Source organism: Lissotriton helveticus, chromosome 8, assembly GCF_964261635.1.
Source record: "Lissotriton helveticus chromosome 8, aLisHel1.1, whole genome shotgun sequence".
Classification (NCBI taxonomy): Eukaryota; Metazoa; Chordata; class Amphibia; order Caudata; family Salamandridae; genus Lissotriton; species Lissotriton helveticus.
In genome coordinates this window covers 1,457,495,246-1,457,509,535 of record NC_136069.1, presented here as the reverse complement: position 1 = coordinate 1,457,509,535, position 14,290 = coordinate 1,457,495,246, and positions in this window count along the sequence as shown.

The following is a 14,290-nucleotide window of genomic DNA, read 5'->3' as shown; positions in this document are numbered from 1 at the left end:
TTCTCAGAATGTATCAAATTTCACTAAAACAGTGACTTGAAGGTATTCATCATATAACAGCGGGGGAAAAAAAACACAATCAAAATGATTGTGTTTAAAAAACCCATACAACATAACAAATCAGAATTCAGAACTCCTTAAAGTTAACTTACTTTCCATGACAGCGAAGGATGTCCTATGAATAGCTTACACTCTGTTGTGCTGTTATTACTTTCAACCCGCCACTTTCTGAAAGAAAACCTCCATCGTTTTCAAAAACATGTTACATACAATAAATGACTTCTCGCTCTCTACCACACGTTTCCACAAGGCCAAATCGTGTCTGAGCCATTTATAACTCTTAAAATTCTTTTAAGCCAATCCCGTCATGTTGTATTTCCGCAACTTTCACAATTAAAATGTTGAAGATCATTTTCACAATCCTGGACTAGTAATATCTTCCCCTTCTTGCTCAATCATGTTCTACATTTCCTATCACACTGATACTGCTTACTATGAAGCAGACTTACACTACCTTTATGACTAGTACAATTATTTAATTCTCTACATCACTTTTAATCACAAAGCAATGTAAAACAGTAGACAGCATTGCAGACTTACATTCCCTCTACTCCATGTTTTGATTGGCTGCTTCAATTAGCTTATAAAAAGAAAGTTTTTCTGAACTCATTCAAAGTGCACGTATTTCTCCATGACGTCCAGTGTTATGGTAAGAAGTTATGTCTCTGTACTACACTTATCCTCAAGGCCAAATCGTGTAGGAGCCATTAGAACTTCTTGAAATTCCTCAGAGCACATCCCGAGATTCTTTCCCTAAAATTTTGGTTTTAAAAACACCAGGTAAGAGTTTTTAAGGTCATACGGCAATTTTATTTTGAAAATTAAAACAGAATCATTGCAGAATGACCAGCCATTTCTACACTTTAAATAAGCTGTGTAATGTCCTGATGTTATTGAAGGACCATCATGATATATAATTGCTACAGTTACAAAAGTCCTTCCTGATATTGACAACTGTGAAGCCACAACATTTTTAATTAAAGTTGTCAATTTTGTTCCATCAGGCCTACATCGTTGGAACATTAAAATGACATACTGGCCATATGTTCGTATAAATAATGTGGACATCATTTCAGATTTACATTGGCTACACTCCATGTTGTGATCAGCTGCTTTTACTAGCTTATTAAAAGAGACTGATTTACTGTCTGGCAAAGTTAAATATATAAATCTTTCTGAGTCTACACTAGTAGTACTTGATACCCTACAGTTCTCGCAGTCATGCTGCCATTGATAAGAAAGCCCAAACAGGCGATCTACATCTACACCTTCATCATGCAATACATCAAGCATATACATTAAAAACTCCTGACAATCTTGCTGACTATTTTGAGAGAATTGTGTTTGGCCTGAACATCTGTCTAACAGATTTCGAATTTCAGACACACTTTCTATGTTTGTTCTATCAGTGCTACATTTCTCTAACACAGAATTTAACAAACTGCAAAATCTTTGATCAGAATTGACCACAATCTCTTCTTTTACATTTTCTAGAGAAAACAAAACATTAACCACTATATTAGCATAGCAGTTGACACCAGAACTGTTTTCAAATTGAAAACCAACAACATCTTCAACAGAATCCTTTTTGTTTCTGCTTATAATTTCAGGTTCATCGACTTTTCGTCTTTTTGCTACAACCTCCCCAGTATTGGTCACATTTCTTCGTTTCCGGCCTACCACACGTTTCTCAAACAAAGGATACTGAGGCAAATGTGGCGCATACTGTCTTCTTAACCTATTGTATTCCTTAACACAATCTAGATCCACACAAATGTTTGTGACATCACACTCAATCAAGTACAATCCCGATAAAGTTCTAACTCGTGACAATGCCACATATGCCATACCCTCCTTGAACACAGAACTGCCAATATTCACCAATGCACAGTCTACACTTAAACCTTGCGATTTATGGATTGTCACCGCATATGCCAAGCAAACAGGAAACTGCTTACGACGAACATATAAGTCTTTTACAAGCAAAAATCTAGCAGAACAACGACCAATTAGCTGTACTTCCTCAATGCCATCAAATTTAATTTTTAAAAATTCAATTCCATCTCTATTTCTGTATTTCACAAAATCAACAACATTACCCATTGATCCATTTACCAGACCTCTTTCAACATGTAAATTCCTTCTTAAAATTATACGGCAGTTCATGCACACATTCAGAGTCTTTTCAAAACCTGCAGTTTTAGATATACTCTTCTCTAATGAATCCAATTTTGTTTTCAGATTCTCAGACAAAATAATTGTTGATCCCATATGCTCTACTCTGTCAATAGCTTCCAGTTTCACAATCTCTTGCTTTTCTAAATGCAACATTTTGTTGTTGAATTTGGCACATTCTGCAAGAGTTGGCGTCAAACATATTCCAGATTTTTTCTCAGTAATTTTCTGAAAAATATTCTCAGGCACAACATCTTGGTCTGGATATAAATTTGTCAGTAATCGTGCATGTAAAGCTTCTTTCCCATGCTCGGTCACTTTTCCAATTCTAACATCATGTAGAATAGTCTTGTAAACTTCATCCTTTGCCTGACGCATATTTTCATGCAGTTCAGCATAATTGAAGTTTAACCATATATTGACGTTGCCAATGCTCCCTAAGCACTTCCTGGTATCTTCATGCGTGAGCATTTTGAACACAGGTTGCCCTTTCACTGGTGTCAGCTGCAGAAGATCTCCGAAAACAATGATGTGTTTGCCACCAAATAACACATCATACTCTGTTTTGAGAACTTCTTGCATTCTCAAATGCACAAAGGCAAGCATGATATTGGAAACCATGCTTACTTCGTCAATGATAAGAAGTTTCATTTTCCTCAAGACTCTTGAAACTTCAAAACAAGCATCTCCAGAAAGCTTGTGATATTCTAATTTGTTGTCATGCTCCACTGGCAGCATCAGTAAACGATGTAAAGTAATCCCTTTAATGTTATGTGCTGCCAGTCCAGTTGGAGCGGTGACAACACAAGACAGCGATGACTCTGTCCTTTCCTGCAAATAACATGAAATTGCTTTAATAAGGAAACTTTTTCCAGTTCCCGCTTCTCCACTCACGTACAGTCGGACAGGCTTCAACGACGTACATGAGCACTCTTTCTTGTCATGACTTAATCCATGATCAATTTGCATGGTAAGTTCGTCATATATTTTCCTCTGCTCAACGTTGAGTTGTCTTTCCAACTCTTCTAAGTTAACCGCATCCTCCTGAGCATGTGCCATGGCTCTTTCCACTTCATTCATAGCAGTGGCAGCTTCATTTTCGATACCAGGTCCTCCTAGTGGATCCTGACTCAATGAAGCAGAACTCTGACTGTCCTGAGAACTGTCTCTGGCAATCTCGGCTGCAATCGTTGCTTCCAGCTCAATTTCCACATTCAACATTTCTACATATTTGGGAAAAGCAGGACATTCTATGGTCTCCTTGGCAGCATTGAAAGAGTCTTCGTAACAAAGGAAATCTCCAAGCAGTTCCTCTTCTGCACCCCAAGGCTTAAAAAGTTGCAAAAGTGCTAAATAGAAAAACTCCTTTTTTTCAGGAGATTCGCCACTCAATTTTCGATGGTTTATCAAGTGGCATTTTCTTTGCTTGACCAGACATCCCTCACTTCCTATTACAGCATACACTCCTTTCTCAGTATCTTCTTTGATGTTCCTCTTGAATATGTAATTTTGCAGAACCTCATACAGACAAACATTCTCGAGGTGACTGCTTCGATTTGGATAATATGTATCCAACATGTTGGTCTTCAAAATGTCGGTACTGTTTGGCTCCTTTTCCGCCAAATACTCAATTTCCCGCACAGGTTTGAGAACTCGATTACGCGTTGCAGCAAGACCAACACTCGCCCAAACGATACTCCTGGACTTGGCATAGAGGCTGAAGACAACCGGTCAGAACATTCGTAAGCTCCGATTTCTCGATGCGACAACATCTTCAGACTGAAACTGTACAACTTCTTGCTGAGGCTCTTTTCATGGGAAATGTCCTCCCACATATCCTTCAATTCTGTCTTCTCTTTTTTGGTGATGTAAGATGTCACATACCGAGCCACAGCCATACAGTTATCAGCCACAAACTGTATATCCATGTTAGCATTCCACATGGACAAAATCACCGGGTTGTAGTCGTTGATGTACTTAGACTCTTCGTTCCTCTTCAAATTGTATGTGTTTTTAGGTGATTTCTTCATCACATTATGTCGCAGCGAAGACATCAAACTGTTCACTCTTCCTTTAGAAATCACCGGTCGTGGAAAGCCAAAACGACATTTGGTGTAGAACTTGTCTTTGTTCCGGAATTTACGACGACAGTACTTTCCACATCGATGGCTTTGGAAACGTAGAACTTTTTCTCTTAGGCTTTTTTTCTCCTTTGCGTTTGGAACAGCACACGTAGAATACTGTTCAATGAAACTCATCACTGAGTCTTCTGCATCCGTTCCAAATTTAGGTGCATCCTTGATCCACAGCAACATATGTATATGAGGAGCACCTCTTGCTTGGTACTCCTTCCTCCAGAAGAAATCCAACACCTCTCCAAGAGGTGGATTCTTCTTATTCATGATGAAAGACATCATACCTTCAAATCTATGATTGAAGTACCTACATACATTGACTGGATCCAAAGAGCACAGTTCTCCGGGTGTCTTGAATTCGATGTTTTCTACGTTAGCATTTGCCTCTCGTAGAAATTCAAGTAAGTCTTCCCAGCCATACTCAGCACAGCTCAGAGTGAGGAACCATGTGGGAGTTCCTAAGTTCCTCAGCATACATTTTAAATCACCATGACGACGGTACCAGTACTCATTAGTACCACGCTGACACGCCATGAGATTAATCAGGTGAGAATCCAAAATACTGTCTTGGACATTGACTTTATCCATAAAGTCACTTGCCGAGATGTTTTGCATGTGTATACCACTTTTCAAGATGTGGTTCACTGCATATGACAGTCCAGACAGATCGCTTTCAAACAGGAGATGAAACAAATAAGGAATGCATTGTCGAAACCTAGGATCTCCTGCATACAATCGCAAAGTCCGGTATTCAGAAGCATGAATTTGATGAGGTCGCTCATCATATCTTCCTCCCTGACCTGTTGGAAAAAGCTGTGGGAAACACCGAGCTTCCAAACTTTCCTCCCAAACACTAATGGGACTCCCTTTCGCTTGTTTCATTTGAAACAACTCAATAGCATTCCCCATGACTTCCTTGGAATGCAAAGGATGAACACTATAATGTTCATATATTTCTTCACTAGTACAGGGTTCTACTTTCTCAATTTGACCAGCACACAAATCGCTATCCTCTTCCTCACTTACTTCCTCTTCTGCAACATATATATTTTTATAGTATTTATTATATTTTTTCAAATACAATGTTGCCCTTTTGACTTTCCTAACATCTACTAAATCTTGCCATATTTTCTTATTCTTTGTCGGAACCCCATTAACTAAGATAACAAGAGGTTCCTCTTCCACTTTTTCTACTCCAATTGTGTTAATGTTTTTCTTCAAATCTAGAGGCAAATAAACAACTCTTCCCTTTAATCCTCTCTGTAAATCTGATGGAGGCAATTTCCCTGTCTTTGGCTCCATTCTTACAATAGCCTGAAAGTGATGGATACTTTGAATCAAAATAGATTCATAAGTATTTAAATCCTTCAATTCAGAAGGAATCTCAACCAATTCCAGATTATTATGAACTGCTCTAGCAGGCATCTGGTTTTGATTTAATTTGTTACAACAATAAGTACACACACGTTGATCCAATCCCAAATCAAAACAATTTTCTACCATCAAGTATGTTGTAAAATCCTTCCATTCACTATTATTTTCCCTTTCACTTTTTCCATATGAATCCACTAACTTAGTCTGATTCTTATAATAAGTGCGTCGACAACACACACAAGTGAAATTTGGCCTCTCACTTGATTTCACCTCAAACGTCGCAATTTCCCTCTGGAAATTATCTGTACTGGAAACCTGTACACTATCTTCCACATTACTCTCTTCTTCTTGGTCAATTTCAACATTCTCCTCTTTACTTCCAAAGTAACAAAACTCAATTTCTTCACATATATTCTTCACATCTATTTCAGAACCATGCAAAAGAGCAGCGCATAATTGTTTAAGCATAATTGCTGGACTCTTAGCATAATACAACATTCTAACTAATTTCCTCACTTTATTATGATGCACTGCTAGCATCCTGAAATGATGAAAAACACTCTGGCATACTCTCCTGGAAAGACAAGCCAGTGAATGACCATGCAAACCTATCACTTCTCTCACTCTGCAAGGATCTAATTCTTGCAACAACTTCATTTTCTGCTTCAAACTTTTCTTATTAAATGACCGTATAAAATCACAAAGCAAATTGATGGAATCCTGTCGTACACTGCAAATACTACTACACTTCCAGGTGTACACAGGACCCTTAGGACGTCTCCCTAAAACCTCATTACCTAACACCTCTTCTATCTCTGTTGTCACAAGTTTTTCTTTTTCAACTGGACAACCATCTTTCACTTCATAAGCTCGACCACTGGTGTCAACTGCATGCACCAAATCATTATCCTGGAAATAACTCTCCTCATTAAAAAATGCCTCAGAGCTTGAACTATGCATCCATTCTCCAGAAAAAACTTCACAAAAATTACTACGATTAACTATTCTCTTCCATCTACTATTTCTTTTGAAATCATAAATTGCCTTGTTTAGCTTCCTAATTCTATTGATTGTCAAAATAAATAACTTACGTTTAATTTCAAATGCCTGATCAATAACTTTCTCAACTATTTTTTTTCTCTTATAAAAAACCACTTTCTGTTGACCTTTCTTAATATTTTTAACAAATTGCCAATTATCCTGTTGCGGAACATTCGTTTACGAATGTCCCTAAACTGTTGTTTCCTTCTACTTTCATGCATAGAGTTATCTCTTACTCTAGCAGTAACATTTTTCATTGGCCTTTCCTTACCGTTTGAATTGCTTCTCCTTTTCTGGACTGAAACATTTTCTGTAGTAATATTTTTTTTACTACAGATATTTCTTATGAATGTTTTTGTACTCTTACCCGGTGCTTTCTTGGTGACTTGACAAATCTTTTTGTTAGAGGACTGCTGCTTTTTTTCATTCACCTGCTGTCTTTGACGTTTTGCAGCCTTTCTCACTCTTTCTTTGGTTGGCATGCTGAAATCTTGAAATGATCTGCAGTTGAATCTGTGGTAAAATATAATAAAAAATGTTATTAACCACTATTACCCAACAGTAAATTAATAACAGTCATCAAAAACTTAACACACTACTTAACATTTTTACATAGAAGATTTTTTTGTACATGGCAAATTTAGAATACAGAAATAGCAGAAAAGAAATGGAATTTATATTCATTTTACCTGTGCTGTTTTATATATGAATCTGATCTAATTTTATGACCATATTTTAATATTTTATTGAAGACACTACACATAACCTGTTTTTGAAGGTGTCTTTATTTTTAAATTAAACGGTTTACATTTTTACTTTTTATTTATTATAAATTTATAAAATAAATGTTTATAGTTCCATAGGCTCAAGCACGTCAGCTTCCCATCCTATGTCATACAATTCTGACAAATCTGCATCCTCATCACGTTGTTCTTCATCCTCAGGATTGAAATCATCCAAGGGATCAACATCCACTGATGTTTCAATTACGAGTTCAATGATGAGGTCGAAATCAACTGATTGCTGATTGTCGCTCATGTTGATGTTGTCTTTATCTTTAAAGAAAGATAACAACAATGAGATGTTGCAGAGTAAGAGACAAATCTCAGAGATTATAATAGTAAAATTGTTTAACAAGAGTAACATTTTGCAGCTATTATTTAACCATGTCCAACGATGCTGAGGAGGCAGCCGCGGGCCGTGGAGGGAGTTACGGTGGAGCAGGGAGGCGGGAAGGGGGAGGGGCAGGGTGGTGGGACCTAAAAACTGGCATATGAATAATTGCAGGTAAGTACACAATTTAATTATTCAAACGAATTTCGTAGCGCGCACTGCATCGCAAAATGCGATGCTGTGCGCGCTACGAATTTCATTTAAATAATTAAATTGTGTACTTACCTGCAATTATCCATATGCCAGTTTTTAGGTCCCTCCACCCTGCCCCTCCCCCTTCCCGCCTCCCTGCTCCACCGTAACTCCCTCCACGGCCCGCGGCTGTGAGGAGGTGAAGCCTATCTCCAATTTTTCACTGAACAGGACTCATCTCTTCTTAACCTTGGATAAACCTCACCGACTCTGTGTCCCCTGCACATAATTAAATGTAAAGGGGCAGATTTATATTAACTAGCACATCCCCAGGGATGCACCAGTTAACGTGCACCGCTGCTCTGCCACCCACGGTGTGCCGCATTTACAATCAGATAGGACAAAGCTGCATCAAAACCCTGCGCCTGCTTGAAGCAGGCATAGATCTTGACGCAGGTAGGCTGAAAGCTAAAGCAACAACTAAGTGTCGTGTGCAGAAGTTGCAAAAAAGGAAAAATGGCGTTTAAACCAGTAATGAGCCCATGCTAACTTAACACAGTGTAAAGATATCCAGGATCTACATCAGTTTGGGGTTCACGAACCTGGCAGGTACAAGGCACTGAGGCTTTGCACCGTGCATGTCTCATCCCAAATCATATGTTGTTTGTGAATGAAACAATTTCCCAGACCAAATGCTTTGGATTGGCTACTTCTAAAAAATTAAACACCCCTACTATCCCGGAGTTAGAGGAATATGATGGTTGGAGTAATTTTACTCGGTTGTCCATTAGTGATTTACAGGCCCTACTCCGTAATTCTTCCTTTAACATTTCCAGTATAAAGGTTGGCTGCTTTGGCAACGTGCCTTATCCACGGTTTAATAACGCTGCCTTTTGCTTTATATAAGTTTTCAAATTGTATGAAATATATACCAATAGGTCGTTATGAACCTTTAGGTAGTGGTTTTCTTCATGAGGTCTGGTCGCTTCCATACACATACAGATGTTTCAAAGATGATCAAGAAGTTTATCTGAATGGAGAGGAATGCACTGAGACGCCAGATCATTCACTAATGTGTAGGCACATACAGTTACACGGTTCATGCAACAAAGACCGACCAAATATGGCTTGCGTGTTGCAAGGCACGCCAGTTCCTGCTATCATCCCCACGTTCAGTTGTTGGAAAATGGTAGTTATTTGATGCTCAATAATGAAGATTGTTCGGGGTTAATTAAAAGTATTCCTTTTATCGTAACAGTAAGTAAACGGGTTATTTGCTGCAGAAATGTTCTATTTCCTCCCACACATGAACATAGGGAGTTTTCAATCTGGCCACAAATACCAACCTTGGGAGCAGATTTCAACGGCATGGCAAGAATAAGGGCTCTTTTGTCTCAGAGAGAGGTGGCCTTGAGTTCGGCCCGTGAAACTTTCGTGCTTCACATAGCGAACACCCGTACAGAGGTGCAGACCCTTTTAAATACTGATTCGCCTTTCCATTTCAGCAAGATGGTTCGGACTATCTTTAACGCGTCCTCCACAAAGGGCCTGGCGCACTTTTTTAAAGTTGTTACCAGTGGTCTCGTGACTTCATTTGAGAAAATCTTTGGAGTCATCCCTGCTTTCTTTCATTCTATTTTTTCCACTGTGCTTGGTGGATTCCCATTTTTACTTGCATTAGCAGCGGACGCTCTTGTGCTTTTTTACATTTTTAAATATGGATGTCCCTCCTGTGCAAGCTCCCGCCCTGCAGCTGCTGACGCTGTTCCGCAATCGCATGCTTGAATATTATGGCACAATGCTGTTGGCGATATTAAGCACGGCATATGGATTATCTTTTCGATTCTCCTACTTCACCTGTGTCCAGCCTGTATTTCACTGCCTGACCTGTGATTTCGATTGGGCCATTGATTTGTGTCTCTGCGGACCGGTTTCTCCTGACGTCGACTTTAATCAGCTGATGAGTCCTATCATTACTCACAAGTTGGTTTGTCCTGGCGAAAGGATTATGGCTGTGGCATTGATGCATGGACTAATTGGTCCATGGAATTTACTGGCGGCAACACAGTCTTTCTTGGAACAGAGCTTTCTTGAAAACCCACCGAGCTGTCCTCTGATGGTGATAGAGGATCCGGTGCTGGGAGAGCACGTATGTTCTTTTCCGCTTTTAAATTGGATGGCTGAACTCTTTTCGGATGAAGACGGTGACTTCCTATTGGAGGCTGTTGCAGCTTATTTTGCATACACAGTTATGTCATAGACCTTTTTCATGTTTGATATGCTGAGTACTAGCATTTCATTGACAATTCATTGACTTATTTGTCAAGTTTTTATTATTTAGCTTGCCTATTGGCTTAAGCCTCGATAAAGTAGTTGGCTGTTTTATTTTTCTTTAGCATTAAATTTTCCTAGTTTTTAATGTTTTACCTTGCGGACCGTCCACATATAAAGTTGCAATCTGCTCTCATGAGATGGCACTTCTATTATCTTATTCAGTTCGTTTCCGGATCATGGGGAGGTGTCATCTAGATCCTGGATATCTTTACACCGTGTTAAGTTAGCATGGGCTCATTACCGGTTTAAACGCCATTTTTCCTTTTTTGCAACTTCTGCACACGACACTTAGTTGTTGCTTTAGCTTTCAACCTAGTAGTTCATCGTGGTTTACATGAGAATAATATGTTATTGCTCTACTATCTGCTTTGCTTGTTAAACTATATCTGCACAGCGAGTGCTGAAGTTTCAAGAACAACACGATACAGAATTGTTATGAGGTCTGATCTCCACGACTTCATACTCATAACATAAGTGCAGCTTCTGCCAATTCTGGGCATGAGGCGGATTTTATATTGCTTTGCCGAACACACATACACAACACTTGATGCAGTTCACATGAAGAGAGAGCTGGTGTATGCTGATGTGATTCCTTCAAATCTAAGACACTAAAGTATGGGCACGCCCTAAACCAACACAAAGAGACCTTCTTAGCAAATAATATAATATGTGTATTAGGGAGGGTGAGATATAAGCAGCCGCGGGCCGTGGAGGGAGTTACGGTGGGGCAGGGAGGCGGGGAGGGGGAGGGGCAGGGTGGAGAGGGCTAAAAAACGACACCTGGATAATTACAGCTAAATAAACAATTTAAATAATAAAATGAATTTCGTAGCGCGCATTGCATCGCAAAATGCGATGCAGTGCGCGCTACGAAATTCGTTTTATTAATCAAATTGTTTACTTACCTGTAATTATCCAGGTGCCGTTTTTTAGCCCTCTCCACCCTGCCCCTCCCCCTCCCCGCCTCCCTGCCCCACCGTAACTCCCTCCACGGCCCGCGGCTGCTTATAAGTGTTGCTAACTCTTATTCATTTACAGCATGTTAACATACTGTCACCATTCGCTTTTTATGTACTAGTAACTATGCTGGTAATTTTGCTACTGATAATATGTGTACTTGTATTATCTAAGATACTACGCCTGAGAAGACGGCATTAGTAAATAAACATTTCAAATACACATGTGTTCTTCTTAACTCCATGTTCTAGTTTCTAATAAATATATAACGACCGAGTGTTCATGAGTTCCACGTATCCTGAGGTACTATAAGTTCATATTCTGGATTGTCTAAACATTGAGAGTTTGTTATATCCAATGTGACACTGTACCTAGCTTGCTAAGGGGTTTTTGAGTACTAAGGTGAGTTTTGGGGCACCCTAATTCGCCGAGGTTCCAATCCTCTGTGCACACTTCTGTGTGAGAACAGAAACCCTGCGACAGGGGCACCCCTGAGCCTTGCTGGAGCTTCATCACACTTGCGATACAACTCCAGCAATGCGCCACCTTTACGGCACAGATACGTCACGCATCTGTGCTGTTTTTGCCCCATGATGCGCCGCATTGTAAATGCAGCACACCATAGGTGGCGGAACAGCGGCACAGGATGACTAACACATCCCTGGTGATGCGCCAGTCATCATAAATATATCCCTATGCTTCTTATCTTGTTAGAGATGAACCGCCATATGTATCATCAAAGTTTTTTGCATTTCCTAAATAGCGAACTTTAAGGAATAAATAGCGATTCTTTACCATTCCTAGTTTGCGATGAGCTATTTGCTAATTACAAATTACCCATTCATTTCCATGGAGCAGGAGGCCCATAGGAATGAAGGTGCAATTTGCGATTAGCAATTACCTCATCGCAAATTACGAATTTTTCCGAGGGTGCAGGGGTGTCTCAAGAACACCCTGCTGCACCCCTGAAAAAGAAATTTGGGGGCATATGGCGCACATAAATTTTGAAAACATTCCTTTACCTCAAAAACGATTTTCAACTCATAATTTGAAAACACTGCCCACAGGGAAATGACTTAAAATGTCCTCAAGACACATGAAAGTGTTTTTTTAAAGCCTTTGCAACTTTTTTGGGTCACTTTTAACATGGCTATGTAACTCAAACAGTCAAAATCTAAATTTACCATGCACAGGTGGGAGCATATTTACAAGGAATTTGCTCCACGGGGAAAGGTCTTTTAATTTAATATTGGAAAAATAACATCAGAGACACTGAAATGCCTTATAAAGAAGCATACACCATTATGTCCTTGTCATAAATTTTAAAAGCCTTCATTTTCCCCAAAAACGATTTTCAAGTCATAATTTAAAAACACTCCACATGGGGAAATGACTTAAAATGTCCTTAAGACACATGAATGCGTTTTTTGATTGCCTTTGCAGCATGTTTCGGTCACCTTTAACATGCCTATGTAACGCAAACATTCAAAATCTAAATTTGCCATGCACAGGTGGGAGCATATTTACAAGCAATTTGCTCCACAGAGAAACTTCTTACATTGAAATGGGAAAAATAACATCAGAGACTCTCAATTACCTTATAAAGAAGCATACACCATTATGTCCTTGTCATAAATATTAAAACCATTGCTTTTCCTCAAAAACGATTTACAAGTCATAATTTGAAAACACTCCACAGCTCCTATGCACATAAAAACCCTGTCAGTACTAACACTTCACATTTTCTCCAATTACAATTTCTCAAAGAAACAAAATCTATTTGTAAAACACTTGAGACAAACCAACATTAAAGCACACTATTTTCTATCTAAATTAAAGAAATCTTTTCTCACCTTAGCAAATACTTTGAGTTTCAAAACAGTCTCAGAAACACACCAATTTGTCTTCAGCAGAGCAAAAGGTATGCACTCCAGAGTCTGCAGCTATCAAAAGCACAGAAATGCTGTAATTCTTCACACATATCTCTCATGTCACCCAATCAAAACTCTTCCCTCACTTTTTTTCAAATCAAAACCCTTCCCCCCCTCTGCCCCCTCTCTGCTTTTTCTGCATAGCAACCACCTCTTCCAAGACCTCTGGTATTACCAAGTTCACACAACAATGTTGCAATTGAACACTGAACTCTCAGTGCACCTGCATATCCAGTGCATACTTTCATTTAATGATTTTTTCTTCGCCACTCAAAATACATCTTTCAACGAACTCATCCATGCACCCTAACTTTCTGTTTTCAACAATCAAAATCCACCAATCACTCTTACTGCTTCATTAACACAGAAACTCCTCAGTTTTTTTCATTTTACACTCTCATTTTTTCAACTGCCAGTTCATTGCCACACTTCATCTGACTGCAGGAGAACCTTCTCTCGCCATGTTTTCTGTCTGGATTGTTGGACATAGTTACATCTATTGGGCTCAGAGGTACGCTGAAAACAGGAATTTACCTAACCTCAATTTACAAGATGTGGAAATTAAGTGGTTTGGCCACAGAGGATTAAAATGTCACCAATTGATACCATTGGTGAAAACCTTTATGCATTTGCCAAAACCTGACCTGTTAATTGTGCACTGTGGAGGTAATGATTTGGGCACTTTGACTGGGGTAGGTCTGGAAATGCTTTTAAAGGACACCTTTGAGCAATTGATGGCACTTTTTCCTCAGACTGCCTTGGTATATTCAAATATATGCCAAAGACAGAAATGGAGGTGGTCGAACCAATTTTGTCCACAAATTGAGAAATCGAGGAAGCATGTAAACAAATCTGTTTCAGCTTACATGAGAGACCATGGAATGGGCTCCCTGTACAACAATAACTTGCGTTACTACATGCAAGATATCTACAGAGGAGATGGAGTTCACTTCTCAGATGAGGGCAACAGAATTTTCA